This window comes from Alosa sapidissima, chromosome 21 (assembly GCF_018492685.1).
Source record: "Alosa sapidissima isolate fAloSap1 chromosome 21, fAloSap1.pri, whole genome shotgun sequence".
Classification (NCBI taxonomy): domain Eukaryota; kingdom Metazoa; phylum Chordata; class Actinopteri; order Clupeiformes; family Clupeidae; genus Alosa; species Alosa sapidissima.
Window position 1 is genome coordinate 3,907,214 of NC_055977.1, and position 15,626 is coordinate 3,922,839.

Consider the following 15,626-nt stretch of genomic DNA (forward strand, 5'->3'; position numbering starts at 1 on the left):
ATCAACAGTGGTGGTTAACCTGCAACACAGGCTTTAAATTGACCCAACACGTCTAAGCAGCAGTATGTCTGTGTGTTAATTGATTGTTTAGTGTTTACCTGTCTATGTTAAATGGTGCTGGCCACCAGGTATACAGTATGTTCCCCTCTGTCTAGTCTGATGTTAGTCTTGTCTTATCTGGCCTATGTGATGTGTAGGGTACTGTGAGCACTATGACTGTTACAATGCTGCTGTATTTTGATTAGAAGCTAAAGCAGATCTTTCATACTGGTTCAATCTCGCAAGATTAGATGCTAAAGCAGATTTTTCATACTGGTTTAATATCGCAATTTTGGAAGATTATTAATATTTTTCTGTGCATTTTTCTATGGACTCTTCTGCTTGGTTTTTCGAGCCAAGCCGAATAATACATTACTGTCCATCTTCACTACTGCCTCTGCTTCTTTGGCCACACCCACATTCGTTAATGGTAACTTCCGCTCGGTTCCATTAAAACCACCTTTCCTCCACCATCTGACTTGCAATAGCAGCTTCTGGCTCCAGGCTGGGACTGCTGGATAGCACCTAAAAAAATAAAACAGCAATTTATATTTACATTTTGTTATTGTTGATAAAGGTCAAAATCATAGCATCAAAAAAATAAGGTAAGTCAATCAGGTGTACAAACAAAAATGATAATTACCTTCTGAAGGCACCCTTGCCACCATCACCATCTATGTAAGTCTTGATATCAGTTTACTTGTGAGGGCTCTGCCAGTAAAAGATGAGTAAAAGATAAGATTAAACAAAATGATGCATCCTGTACAATACATTGAATTGCAGTACAATTACTGAAATAATGATTATGATCAGTTTGGCAGATATTCACAACACTACTAACATTACCACCAACACAATGGTAAAGTGGCAAAATTCAAGACTATTTTAAGTACATAGCACATATGTCAAGCAAATTAGAGCATGCATAATAACATAACCCATAGCCCTCACCATGGAACAAAAAAAAAAAATACATTCAAAACACAAACACTTACACCACGTTGAAGGCATCAGCCATGGCTATCAGACATCATCAAGTAGCAGGTAGTGCCATCCAGACGGACTGACATTACCCTGGATAGTTGATGGAGCCCACTACACAGTCATAACAACAAACAGACACATGAAAAGAGGGGATAAACTAAACACAGTTACAGACACAAATACATGCTTACACATTATAATGCTATATGCGATTCTACAGTACGTGTGTGTGTTTGTGTGTGTCTACCTGGTGAGTGAACTCTCTTGCGGGCTTGGAACTTCTTCAGTATGGAAGTGGCACACATTTGGAATATTCCAGAATGCACTCAGCGTTCTCAGGGCAGCAGTCCTCACAACACACCGACTGCAAACAGAGGGTCATGGAGACTAAAATGAATACATTTCAAAACACACAGAACATGAAAAGACCATCACTGAAGCACTACTTCACTCACATGCATCCTAAATAAACACATGCCTCAGTGCAAGTCAGGTACATCAAACAAGGGCCAAATAAGGGCTAAGAAATGAAAAACATGTAGCCTAACACTACCCTTCACAAACTAAAGATCCCTTTACTTGTTGGCATACCCACTCATCATACTTGCCCCCATTCACATCCAATATGACAGGTCTGTTAATGAACATGGCTATACTAAACTGCAGTTCCTTAGTTCCTTAACACGTTATAGCAACACTACATGTATATTATGTATGTATAATAATGTAAAAATAATGTTACCTACCTATGTCCCATGGAAGTTCGCAAGGTAACCGTTATTACTGCTACTTAACGTTAACAACCTTCATGTGTCTGTAACGTTAGCCTGCATGGTAACAGCCACTTTAAATGTAGCTAAGTTAACTTACTTGCGCCTGATATTTCATTCAAACAAAAACTCTACATTCATAGCGACATCACAGACAGATTAGGGGTTTGCACGGACGTCACGTTCTGGCCGGTAACCATGGTAACCCAGCACGCGCGGCCATATTGGCGATACTCAGTGAATGAAGTACAATGGAGTATTATGCACTTTGGATATCTTACATGATTGTAGCCGTGTCTAAACAACATAAAAGCTCATCAAAATGCGTCTAAGATGCAAAGACATATAGGACAGGACTTGGACCACAAGAAAATGCGCGATATTTCGAGAAATTACGGTTTATTGGCAGCGCAGATCCATATGAGTTGGGTGAGGGAGACGAAGTACCAAGTTCAACCACAAGCGCCCCCCTTCCTCTGATAACTTCTGACATTATTCTCCTTTCTCCCTGGTTTTTTAATAACTTTTGGAAGTCGATACCTACACCAGATGTTTTTCTCAGTCGGACCTATTGGTACAACCTAAAACACGGCAATAATTAACCATTTTCCTTGACGATGTTTGGGATTTACTTCAGTGCCTAATGCTTTCTAATGAGGCGAGTATCTCCAATATGGTGACGTCCAGATCTAATGACACGCCGTGCAAACCCCTAATAGATATGATATATGATATAAACTAACATTCCTGACAATTCCTACTATTCCACACAATAACGAAGTTAGTTAGTAGCTGGGAAAGTTAGCTCGCTAGCTAATTGCTAGCTAATTCTAACATGACTAACAGCTTTGGTTAACATTCCATTATGAAAACAATATATTTTGAATAAATTCCTGTTTTCAATTGGCATACAAAAGTACTGTAATTCTTACCTTGGATATGATAACGGCAGAGTTTCTACAGCTTACACATGCAGTCAGATGCATGACGGAACAGTGACGGTTAAAGTCACTGGTGAGCTGGAGTTCAAAAAAGTCAGTCAGCGGTCAGGGGTGGGGGTTGCTGTGTGTGCACATGCGCTTATCAAGAGGCGATAAGCATCCATTAAAATCATGGCATTTTAATCGTTGCATTTCAGACTGTTACATTGAAATGGCACCCAAACTGATTAGAAGTGTCAAAAAAACATTGTAATGAAACATTAGCCTAGTCTAGTGGGCTATTATTACTAGCCTACGATTATTAACATGATTGTTCATGGTGTGACATATATTTCATATCAAATTAACGCCTTTTCTTGATATCAAATCAATTTGGTTTAACATCCATGATTTCGTTGATTTCGTATTTTACGACCATTTGTCAACATTTTACTTTAAAACAGTGTTTCAACATTGTTTCAACATTGACAAAACAACTGACATTATTTCACCTATAATTCAACATTGATTTTCTTGACCTTTTTACAACCATTTAACATTGAACGTTGTTTCAATGTTTGTCTACATACCCTTTTACAACCATTTAGCATTAAACATTGTTTCAACATTGTTTCAACATTGACGCAACAACTGACGTTATTTCACCTATATTTCAACGTTGAAGGTCGGTCGTGTGCCGGCTGGGTTTACTTGAAGGCATCTCCATAAGACTGACATGACATGAACGTGTCATAAACAGTCATAAACATTTATGCCATAACGCTTCTGTCATTAAGTGTCATTCGGTTTTTGTTATGACAAGTTAGGGTTAGGGTTCATGTGACAGTGTCATGTAACTCTTATGTAGATCAGTAAAGTGTTACCAAGTGATCTATCTGTCTGTCTGTCTATCTACAGTATCTATCATCTGTCCATCCAGATTCCTGTGTACATCTAAGTATGCTAAGAAATATATTGTACTAATTTGCTTCTAAAACACTGATTAACACCACACTAAAGACTCTTGTTATAAAAATGGGGTATGTGCCATATGTCCGTGTGTGTGTGTGTGTGTGTGTGTAGTAGGAGATGAAAGAGAATCTGAACACACTGGTGTGATGTAATGGCTTAATTTCCCATTCTCTGTGTGTGTGTGTGTGTGCGTGTGAACTTCACTCCATTCTCACATACCTTCTCTCCTCTCATATCAATTCTGCATGTCACAGACCTCACTTCACCTACTACTACAGTAGCATATGTGTGTGTGTGTGTGTGTGTGTGTGTGTGTGTGTGTGTGTGTGTGTGTGAGTGTGTGCGTGAGTGATACAATAAGGCCAAGACAGATATGGCTTTCAGGACTGAAGAGATAGGCCTATAGTCACTTGAGTAACTTCAGCAACCTCATTGCTATAATGATGAGAAACTCATATAGCTACACTGCTTTCATTTTCCACCTGTAACATCTTCAACACACACACACACAAACACAAGTCACCTGTAATATCTTCAATACACACACACAAACACAAGTCACCTGTAACAATTTCAGTGCACACACACACAAACACAAGTTTCCACATGTAACATCTTCAACACACACACACAAAGACAAGTCACCTGTAACATCTTCAATGCACACACACACAAACACAAGTCACCTGTAACAATTTCAATGCACACACACACACAAGCACAAATCACATGTAACATCTTCAATGCACACACACACACACTCAAGAGAACACCATGCCCATATAATAGGAGTACATAGCATTACCTAGCCATAGCCTTATCTATAGCTGCTGTAGGGTAACAGGTGAAGTCACAGGAGTTTCCATGACACCCAGGGCTGAAGCCCTTTAGAATAATGAAGTGTGTATGTGTGCGTATGTCTGTGTGCGTGCGTGTGTGTGTGTGTGTAGACGCAGTGTAAAAACTCACCCCTGATTCTGCTCTGACATGTTTCCCCAGCCGTCCAGACTGGAGATTGATGAAGGCAGAAGCCCATTAGGCCTGCAGACTGAGGGGGAGGCTGATTACATACCAAGCACTGTGCACACACAGACATTCTCTCACTCACATGCACACACACACACACACACACACACACACACACACACAGATTACAGTCCCCATCATACATACACACACACACACACACACACAGATTACAGTCCCCATCATACATACACACACACACACACACACACACAGATTACAGTCCCCATCATACATACACAGACACACAGGACATACACAGTCACATTTGAAGAGACACACACAGCATTACAGATGTGTTGACAAACACACACATGCACGCACACACACGCACACACGCACGCACACACACCCAGACACTCATACATGTGCCTATCACACACTTATTAACCAGCGAAGACTGAAATAATGAATTGATAACAGACACAACGCAGACACAGATAAGACATTTATTACCCATCTCAGAGAGGATGAGACAGAGAATTAGATAGATGAGAGAGAGAGAGTCAGACCTTGTCCAAATTCATCAAAAGCAGCACAAACAAAGATGTCTGAATCAGATCTGTGTGTGTGTGTGTGTGTGTGTGTGTGTGTGTGTGTCTCATATTCTGTGGAGGGAAGTGAATTATATTTCTGATATTTGTTTGAGATGTTTCTCCAACACAGGATGCAGATTAATGAAAGCAGACACTCCATCGGAGAAATCCTGTTCATTTATTTTTTTCCTGTTACTTTTCCTGATAACACTCATAACATGTCTAGAGTTTCTATGATGGAAAAGGAAATTAGTATTGTGGCACCTCCGTCTAGGATGTACTGTACTGTACTAGGATGTTAACTGTAGCCACAAGTACTTAGCAGGCTTTCCATATTTTAGCACTGGTTGTGCTTAGGATTGACTGCTCCATCCGAAATCTTAGCATGACCTGCATTATCACTGATGGGGAAAATCATTCCGGCGTGAGACGGATCGGAATCGCCTGCGAGAGTGGCAGCATCGCACCTGAAGCGTGCGAGAGGTTCCGAACTCTTGACGCGTTCATCCTCCGATAACGCTTTGGAACGCACTTCAGGAGTCGCGAGGCGCTTTCATTCCCAAAAGGAGGTTCTGATTCAGGGAGCCATTTCAGGTTAATCCGTCGACGCCGCCGCTGCTGCTGCTGCTGGTGCTGTCTCCCTTTCCACAAGCCTCTGCTGAGACGTCGGGTATTGATGTACGGGTATGATTTATGGGGCTCCTCTTTCTTCCCCCTCACCTCAACTAAAAGCAGGAGTCCGTCTGGCTTTCTCTTTCTCTTTCTCTTCAAGTGAATGCTGATCAGAACTGATTTAAAAATTGAGGCATAGTACCAAAACAGCAGCCTCGAGGGGAAGAGATGGATTGGGCGAAGGCACTGATAGAAAACAGACATTTAATTGGCTTCCCCCAAAAAATAATGCAACTTCCTTGAAGGGATCTATCTATTCCCCAGGCCTGGATCGATGGGAAACAAGATCGAGAGCGGATCGATGGCAAAACACTCTCATAGAGCAGTGCAGACAGATGACTCGAGGCCTTTTCCAATCTGCGCTAAGATGAGCTGGAAATGTTATATTTACTATCATTTGTAACAGCCTTTTCACCGAGTGCCTGTCACTTGAAATGCTTAAACACAGTGAAGCGAAGGAGAGAAGAGGACAGCAAGCCTGGAGTCGACTCTGACTGTGAGTTTGTTTTGTGCTCTTGTGACTGCCGGTGTGACCTTCTCTGGGAAGTGACAGACAGCAGCACATACGGCAACATTTATTCACTCCATTCTCCACGGCAACACTTATACGCTCCATTCTCCACGGCAACACGTATACACTCCATTCTCCACGGCAACACTTATACACTCCATTCTCCACGGCAACACTTATACACTCCATTCTCCACTGAATGTTGTGTATGCTGGGCCGTAGTCTTCAGGAGGCAGGCTCTGAAATGCCACAGGTTCAGTCGTCTGCCCTGCTAGAGTTTCCTCTGGTGAAACTTGTTTGGAGGTACATACTGTATATCTGGTGCAAAACCCCTGAGCGTGTGACAATAGATTTTGTACATGTGGTCAAAAGTCACAAGAAACGTGAAAACTCAGAATCTGTAACCAAGACATAACATTCTGTACATTCTGAGTGTGTGTGTGTGTGTGTGTGTGTGTGTGTGTAGGTGTGTGTGTGTGTTGAGTGGGATGTATTGCCAGATGCTGGAGAACAGGATCTAGTCACTCATTGGCTACTGACCAAGTGATCGGACCACCCCCATACATTGTAGAATGCCCCACCCAGGACACAGCACAGCACAGCACAGAATACAGCACAACACAAGACAGCACAGTACTGCACAGCACAGCTCATAGAACATAGAGGTTGGAAGCAGAGGTGGTGTTCTCTCCCTGACTGGCTGGCATGTTTAATATTATGGTCCCAGAGTCCTATGTTGAATGGGAAATCCTCCGCAGTACTTGGAATTGAAATGAGCTTCCCCTGCTATACATTCCCATGGCCATGTCAACCAGAGATGGGAAGTAACGAAGTACAAATACTTCGCTACTGTACTTAAGTAGATATTTAGAGTAGAGACTTTACTATTTATTTTTGAGGCAACTTTTTACTTTTACTCATTTTAACACAAATATCGGTACTTTCTACTCCTAACATTTTACAAAACTGGCTCGTTACTTTAGTTTCAAATAATTTCAGTGGAGTTACCGTTATTATTTTTCGCGTCATCAATAGCGGATGGGAATAAACGTACTTTTAACCCCGTTTTTTAATGCTGCCTCACAGAACATCCAGCTGAACTATAGTTATGAACAGTACTCCATATTTAATTTTACGCAAATATTTAATTTGCGGGAGTGCAATGAATCATCGGTTTGTCCCACACCGGCGAACGCACCTCTCTCATCCCACCCGCTCCCGCAAAGAGCTTTCAAAAGTTGTCCCGCGCCACACTCTTTTGCGTCGGGACCCGCGGGTCTACCGCGGGAGTGCAGACCTCTAGTACAGAGTTCATGCCTGTGTGTGTATTTTATTAGAGAGCAATTTGTGTGTGTGTGTGTGTGTGTGTGTGTTTGTGTGTGTGTGTGTGTTTGTAACTCTGGCTTGTGTGTGTGCATGTCAGAGTATGACGAGACACACATGAGCTTCTATGTTCCTACTGTCTTATAGCTACATTGCTTAGCTCATGTTGTACACAGACACACACACACACTCTCACACACACACACACCCTCTCTCTCCCTCATCACAAAGGTGTCTCCTGGGGGGAATAATGGACTAAACACCCCCTCCCCCACACACACACGGCCAATCAGAGATGGACGCGGAGATGAATGCGCCGCTATCAAAGCAGACTGGGGCGAGGCAGGCCCTGATAAGGCTGCTGTTGTCTCGGAAACAAAGCTGTCTCTCTCTCTCTCTCTTTCTCTCTCTCTCTCTCTCTCTCTCTCTCTCTCAGACAGAACCCGTTAGGCAGGAGCGCAGCTTCCATTTGAATGCAAATAGGTGTCTATGAGCGGAATAAAATTAGAACACAATAAGAGGCTAATAAGAGGCTGCAGGGTAGGGCGACCTTAGAGGATTTGTTCACATGTTTTAATGATAGCAAGATGACCAGAGACGGCACTGTTGCATGCTGGGTAAATAGATTGCAACTCTGACCATGTGTGTCTTGTGTGGCATAATGGATGTTCCAATGGACAAAAAGGCAGAATTGTGCTTCGTAACCTGGCAACGTGACATCATCTACAGGGTGTATGGACAAAAACAACTGTTGGAATGTCATTGATTAGGTGCACAGAAAACACAGCATGTGAATGATGAACACAGACCCTGACCATGTCTGTGTTCATTTAATAATGACCCATAGAATCTCATCGCTATCACTAAACACACTTCCCTGACCATGTCTGTGTTCATTTAATAATGACCCATAGAATCTCATCGCTATCACTAAACACACTTCCCTGACCATGTCTGTGTTCATTTAATAATGACCCATAGAATCTCATCGCTATCACTAAACACACTTCAGCTACCCGGCAGACCTTCCACACACCATTATGCAACAGCAGCATTTTATGCACTAGATTCTGTACAATGGCTTAGAAATGCAATCACAGTATAACATTTAAGAAGAGCAGTGCATGAGTGCTTGTATAATCACATAATAACATTATACTAGACATAAGTCTACATTGCTCCTGTTTGTTACCACTTTGCTTAGTATTTGGCTCCAAACGGCATAAACACACACACTGTGTGTGTGAGTGGGGTGTGTGAGCTATAATTGATGAAGTTCCATTTGGCGTCCTGCCTGTTGCCTAATTTCCTGTCTGGGGCCCTTGTTGTTTTTCTGACCACCACTGAAGAGGCAGCATCCTCACCCTGCTCCGTTCCGTTGCCACGCCAACACTCTCACACTCCGTAAACAAGTCAGATGTCCTCTCCGAGCGCTGCACGTCCATTTCTCTCTCCCGGCGATCAATCCTCACACACAGCCGCGTGATTTGTTTTTGGTGTTTTTTTTTTTTTATCCAGTGCTCATCCCCTGCCCCCACCTCACCCCCCCTCCCATCGGCTGGGCTAAACTTGGGTAGTCATCACTTTTAGATGGCCATTAATCAGTCTGGCGTTGGGTCTGGCGTTGGCTGAGGCGTTGGCCCTGGCTTGGATGCCCCCGGGCAGCCCTGAGTGGCATGGGTGTCTCCTGGAGGCATTGCCTGTGTGTGTGTGTGTGTGTGTGTGTGTGTGTGCCAGGGGGTGGGGTTCTCTAATCTCGCTGTATTACAGACACACTGCATTTCCTTAACCTTCAAAGAGGAGGAACATTGCATTGACACTCTCTACCACTTTTCTCTTCTGTGTTGAGTGTGAGTGTGTGTGTGTGCGTGCGTGCGTGCGTGCACGCATGTGTGTGTGTGTGTGTGTGTGTGATATCTGTGTGACTCTCTCTTCCCTCTGTCTCTTTCATGTCATTGCTCTCAGTCTTCCTCTCTTGTATCTTTTTGTATTTCTGATTCTCTTTCAAATTTCTCCCTTACATGTCTTTGTCTGTCTGTCTCTGTCTTTCTTGCTGTTCCTCCTCTCACCCCCCCTCTCTCTCTCTCTCTCTCTCTCTCCCATCGCTTGCTTCCTGTTCTTACCTCCTGTAACCGTGACAGCATGATGGCGTGATGGTATAACTAAAGCGAGTAGAGAAGTGAGGACTAGACAGCTTGAAATGCTGAAACAATCTTCTATATTCAAAGCAGTAAATACCAAAAAAAAAACGAAATGCAACTACACCATTTCCTACAGCCTCATGTCAGCAGGATTATGTCCTTATGATGTCTGAGAAAACATATTTTCCATTCATCAAACACAAACTGATTGACTGATGCCTCTCTCTCAGTACGAATCAGCGAGTGTCCTGGAGTATCATCGGGTTTTTAATGACATGGAAAGCAAAGTTCAGGGCCATTTGATACATTTGCCCGAGGGCTGTGGTGTCTGTCAGGCTGGGCACTACGGCTATAGATTTTTTTTCTTGTTTTTTTTTTTTTTTTTGAAGTTTGGAGACTTTAATTTCAAAGTCTTCCAATTTAGGGCTTGACTAAGATGGAATGAAAGTGCCTCAGATTAAATCACTCAGAGCAGTCTGGAGGAGCAGACAGTGTGAGATCCATTCATCAACATGGCTTTTGTCCCAAACTCCAGTGCTCAAGAAAGAGAGGCTTCACTCGTTCGTCTTTGGCTGGACATCTTGCGGCAGACTGCGGGACAGTAGGTTAACTCATGCCACCCTTTACATCCACTGCGTACATATAACTATGGCTGCTTTGGAATTACAGAGGGTTTTTAATCACTTTGATAATGAACGTTTTTCGGACGGGCCAGAGAGATGCATATGTGAGCTTATGGGAAATGACAAGGAGCATTACGCAGAGAGCATCAGACCTGGCACTGTGACAAGTAGCCTGGCAGAGGAGAACTAGAAGCTAAATACTGAAGAGGTGTGTGTGTGTGTGTGTGTGTGTGTGTGTGTGTGTGTTTGTGTGTTTATTTGTGTGTGCGTGTGTGTGTGCTTGTGCAATGTCTTGCTTTTATGTATATGAGTTCAGTCTGTGTGCAACTTTTGTATCAGAAAAAAAAAATCATACACTACTTTCCTTTAAGAGACACCCTCATAAGCATTTATCCAAATCATACACTACTTTCCTTTAAGAGACACCCACATAAGCATTTGCCCAATTCAATATGTTTGTGTTCTGATCAAGTAATGTCAGGTTAAAAGCTTGAGATGGCGTTCCTGATAACGCACCCACCTGCCATGTATGTGTTCCGCGTGGCATGGGTTCAAGCCCCGTTGACATTGTTCATGTTTTTGGGGGCAGCCGTGGTTTACTGGTTAGGGCTTCGGATATGTAACCGGAGGGTTGCCGGTTTGAACCCCGACCAATAGGAACGGCTGAAGTGCCCTTGAGCAAGGCACCTAACCCCTCACTGCTGTTGTTGCAGGCAGCTCACTGCGCCGGGATTAGTGTGTGCTTCACCTCACTGTGTGCTGAGTGTGTTTCACTAATTCCCGGATTGGGATAAATGCAGAGACCAAATTTCCCTCACGGGATCAAAAGAGTATATATACTTATGCTTAAGTGCTTATCACAGTAGTTCCTCTCTCTGTCCGTGAAGTCAGTCTATACAAAAGTGAGCGAGACTTCAGCGACTCTCAAAATAATACTGATTTAAAAAAAAAAAACTCTGTTGTCTTGGATATTTTTGAAAATACAGACAATGGGCGGTTCACCAGTACCTCCCTTGCTCATTTAAGAGTTTCATTTTATCATGGCAATCATCAAATTAGCCTGCTAGGTGAGTGATTGATCACCTCAGAGTGCACCTGAAGGCGTCCATTTGCATAAGCCCCTCGGCCCAGGGGAGAAAATCATCTTAATTAAAGTGGATGTCATTGGCACGACTGGGCACAAATAAGTGATGAAGACCAGGCCACTTGGCGCCCAGACAGCCCGGGACAGACGCCACTGACCGGCGAAGCTGTGTGTAGCACGGGGCACATCAGCAGACATATCAGCATGCTGAGACAACGCGTCATTAAGGAAATAACTTGGAGCTGGAGGAAGGGAAGGATGGAGAGAAGAGGAAGAAAGAAAGAAAGAAAGAAAGAAAGAAAGAAAGAAAGAAAGAGAGAGACATTGAAAGGGAATAATAAAGGGAGAATGATAGAGACGTTAGATAAATACATAAAATTAGATAGATAAATACATACATTAGATATATAAATACATACATTAGATACATACATACACATTAGATACATACATACATACATACATACATACATACATACATTAGATATGTAGATTGATAGTTAGCAGTTAGGTTCATAGATAGATAGACAGATAGATGGATAAAAAAGATTCTAGTGGAGGAAGAGAGATATATAATTCAGCACAAAGGCATTATTTGAGATGGACTGAGGCCAAGACAGTATCTTTTCGTCAATATTTTGCCAATAGTTTTTAATCTCTGGTGCCAATAGTTTTTAATCTCTGTTAACAGCTTCAAAGCCGCCCATTGGAAAGCGTTTTTGCGACGCTAATCAAGGACTCATTGCCAGTCATGAGGCATGCAGCCTTGCTCCTGCAGAACGTGAGAGGATGGGGGCAGCCGTGGTTTACTGGTTAGCACTTCGGACTTGTAACCGGAGGGTTGCCGGTTCGAACCCCGACCAGTAGGCACGGCTGAAGTGCCCTTGAGCAAGGCACCTAACCCCTCACTGCTCCCCGAGCGCCGCTGTTGTAGCAGGCAGCTCACTGTGCCGGGATTAGTGTGTGCTTCACCTCACTGTGTGTTCACTGTGTGCTGAGTGTGTTTCACTAATTCACGGATTGGGATAAATGCAGCGACCAAATTTCCCTCACGGGATCAAAAGAGTATATATACAATACATATATAGGATGCAGCCTCGCTCCTTGGGGGATGTGAGGCAGGAGTGAAGGAGGGCGCTGAAGGATCGTCTCTCGTTTCACGTTTTCGGCCTCCTGCTCTCTCCTCACTACAGGAGATCAGCTGTTTGTTTGTTTAAAAACAAACCAGTTTTTTGGGATTTTGGGATTTTGCTTTCTGTCCTGATTACGAAAAGATCGACTGGTGGAACACACTTGGTCATATTCTCGTTACTGTAATTTATGTTTTAATTGTCAAGTTTAAATGTCACTTTAAAAGTCAATTGAACGTAAAAAATAAGTAAAATTTTTATACTGTTTGCATTAACCCACTAGTCAGTCTATTAGGTACAGTTAGCAGGACCTGTGTTATTCAGATAGAGCATAATAAACTCAAAGGTGCTCTAACTCGGGGCCAGGCCTTTATGTAATTACAAGGGAAGAAATATGTACATGTCCGATCTGCCCCATCCCTCCCCCCAGCACATACGCACACTCACCGTTATTACTTAGCTTCTTATTTACGACTGAGCTAATACGCAAAACTAATTTAATGAAGCTGAAATAAACCTGGCCAGATAGTATTTTCTCTGTCCGAGCCTCCCCTGATTGTGTGCGTAATTAAGAAGCATCAGCGCCCGGGAGCCGTTGATATCTCCTCACGATGCACGCCTTGTTGCGGATGCGGCGTTAGGCAGGGGGGGTGGTGGGAGAATTACCCGTGATTAAGGTCAGGTAATCACCTCGGCTTTTCTGTCCACCAGTGCACCTGGTAATGGAATCCGAAGCCTGTTAGAATGGCAGTGTGTCTAGCAACTGTTGTCACGTGTGCTGATGTAACAATGGGTGAGTGACAGCATGGAATTTAGGATCCTTTTTCAGCTGAAGGTGAAAGCACTGTTGACATGTTTGTGTACATTCGTGTACAGGCACGCACTCATGTGCTGACGCTCAAACACACACACACACACACACACACACACACACACACACAAACGCTCACTGTCGATAAGACTGCTTTTTACAACAATAAAAATTAGAAATATATCAATATATTGATATTCTTCTGAACTGTTTCTCTCAAATGAATGGGCCGTTGCATTCCTAATGGTGCCTCCCTGTTTGAATCTAATTGCATCTATTTTGGGTTTTATGCAAAGGGACCAGACTGACCCAGCAGTAGGAATACAGTATAATTAACTGAAACCCATTTTAAGTTATTTAAGAACCAAACAATTTACATTTTTTTAAAAAGTTTAAAATGTAAATTGATGCGAGGTGTATTCTCAGACGCTGATGCAACATTAATAGATAGCAGCCGACTCTGAAATAGATCTGGCGCCCTGTTCTAGTTCTTCTCCAGCCTGATGATAATGGCCCTCAGTCACAGCCCACAATCTAAACAATGTTTACTCCAGCAGATGCAGATGGCTGCATTTGGACCACAACCAGCTCTGCACTGTACAGAAAGTGTGCAGCCTTGGGCCCAGGGGGCATTCACTGGCCAACCCAACCTGTCTGGTCCTGCAGCAAAAGCCCAATCCAGCCAGCCCCCCCCCCCCCCCCCCCCCCCCCCCCCTCTCTCTCTCCGGTCCTCCCAGCTGCCATTTGTCAGCACTCTCTGGGTGACCTCTGGCGACGGGCTGACAGTTGGCCATTGTTGACAAACCTCATTGTCTTAATACCACCTTGTAATTGCCATTATTCATGCGGTCGCCTTCTTGAGAGGACCTGGCTACGGTTCTGGACTTGGGGGAAACTTCCCCATTACCTTGGTCCTTCTGTGCCAGAGTTGGACGATGATGTACAGTTCACTGACAACCAAAAGAGAATTTTTGCCTCGTGAGGGGGAAGCCAAGATCTACTTGGCGGCCGTCTTGGTAACGCCTTGGGGCGGGTTAGACCAGGCTCCGGTCCAGCTGAAGTGGGAGAGACCTGTGAGTCTGCATTCTGAAGGTTAAACTCAAACCTCTACAGCCTGAAGGTCAAATTCAGTAAGTAAGTATAAGTATACTCTTCTGATCCCGTGAGGGAAATTTGGTCTCTGCATTTATCCCAATCCGTGAATTAGTGAAACACACAGTGAACACACAGTGAGGTGAAGCACACACTAATCCCGGCGCAGTGAGCTGCCTGCAACAACAGCGGTGCTCAGGGAGCAGTGAGGAGTTAGGTGCCTTGCTCAAGGGCACTTCAGCCGTGCCTACTGGTCGGGGTTCGAACCGGCAACCCTCCAGTTACAAGTCCGAAGCGCTAACCAGTAGGCCACGGCTGCCCCATTAGGCCACGGCTGCCCCATAATTCATAATTCATGACTGAGTCTACAGCCTGAAGGTCAAATTCATGACTGAGTCTACAGACTGAAGGTCAAATTCATGAGTGAGTCTACAGCCTGAAGGTTGAAGGCACACCTGAGTCTACATCATGAAGGTTACAGTCATGCCTGAGTTTACATCCTGAAGGTCAAACTTACACCTGAGTGAACATTCCAAGGGCCCTATCATGACATTCTAAAGTGCATCGTCACTCGTCAAAAGTCTATTCAAATTTAGTAGGATGTCCAGTTCACATTGGGAGGGGTTTTGTTATCAGAAGTGGAGCGCATGGCGTAACAAGGTGTTCCTAGGTCTTTTAATCAGTCATATGGGTGTGTTTGGGGCGTAACATCATTTAAACCAATGAGAATGACATCTGTCATTCCCTTTAACGGCGCAACGCGCGATATGTCAAATAAATGCATCGGTATTTTGACATTCAACGGCGCATTTGAAGGAGGCTGCTTGCGAGACCGTATGGAATAGTCATTCTTAAACCATGCTTTACTAAAACCTAGCATAGCCTTCACGCATTGCACTCGTCTATTATTTGAACTCATTGGCAAAGTGAAACTAACTTCACCAAGGAGTCAGTCAACGACAAGACTGTTATATGCAGTTACTTTCACTATT

The 15,626-nt window shown here is 43.6% G+C and overlaps 1 long non-coding RNA gene across 1 annotated transcript; it reads right to left on the minus strand.

Moving 5' to 3' along the window:
• Positions 1 to 499: 499 nt before the first annotated feature.
• Positions 500 to 2,834, minus strand: LOC121695640. The gene is made up of 5 exons (XR_006026129.1): positions 2,726 to 2,834; positions 1,271 to 1,387; positions 1,035 to 1,134; positions 683 to 750; positions 500 to 564 (listed from the first exon to the last, which is right to left on the minus strand). It is a non-coding gene; the product is annotated as an uncharacterized LOC121695640 (long non-coding RNA).
• Positions 2,835 to 15,626: the final 12,792 nt, after the last annotated feature.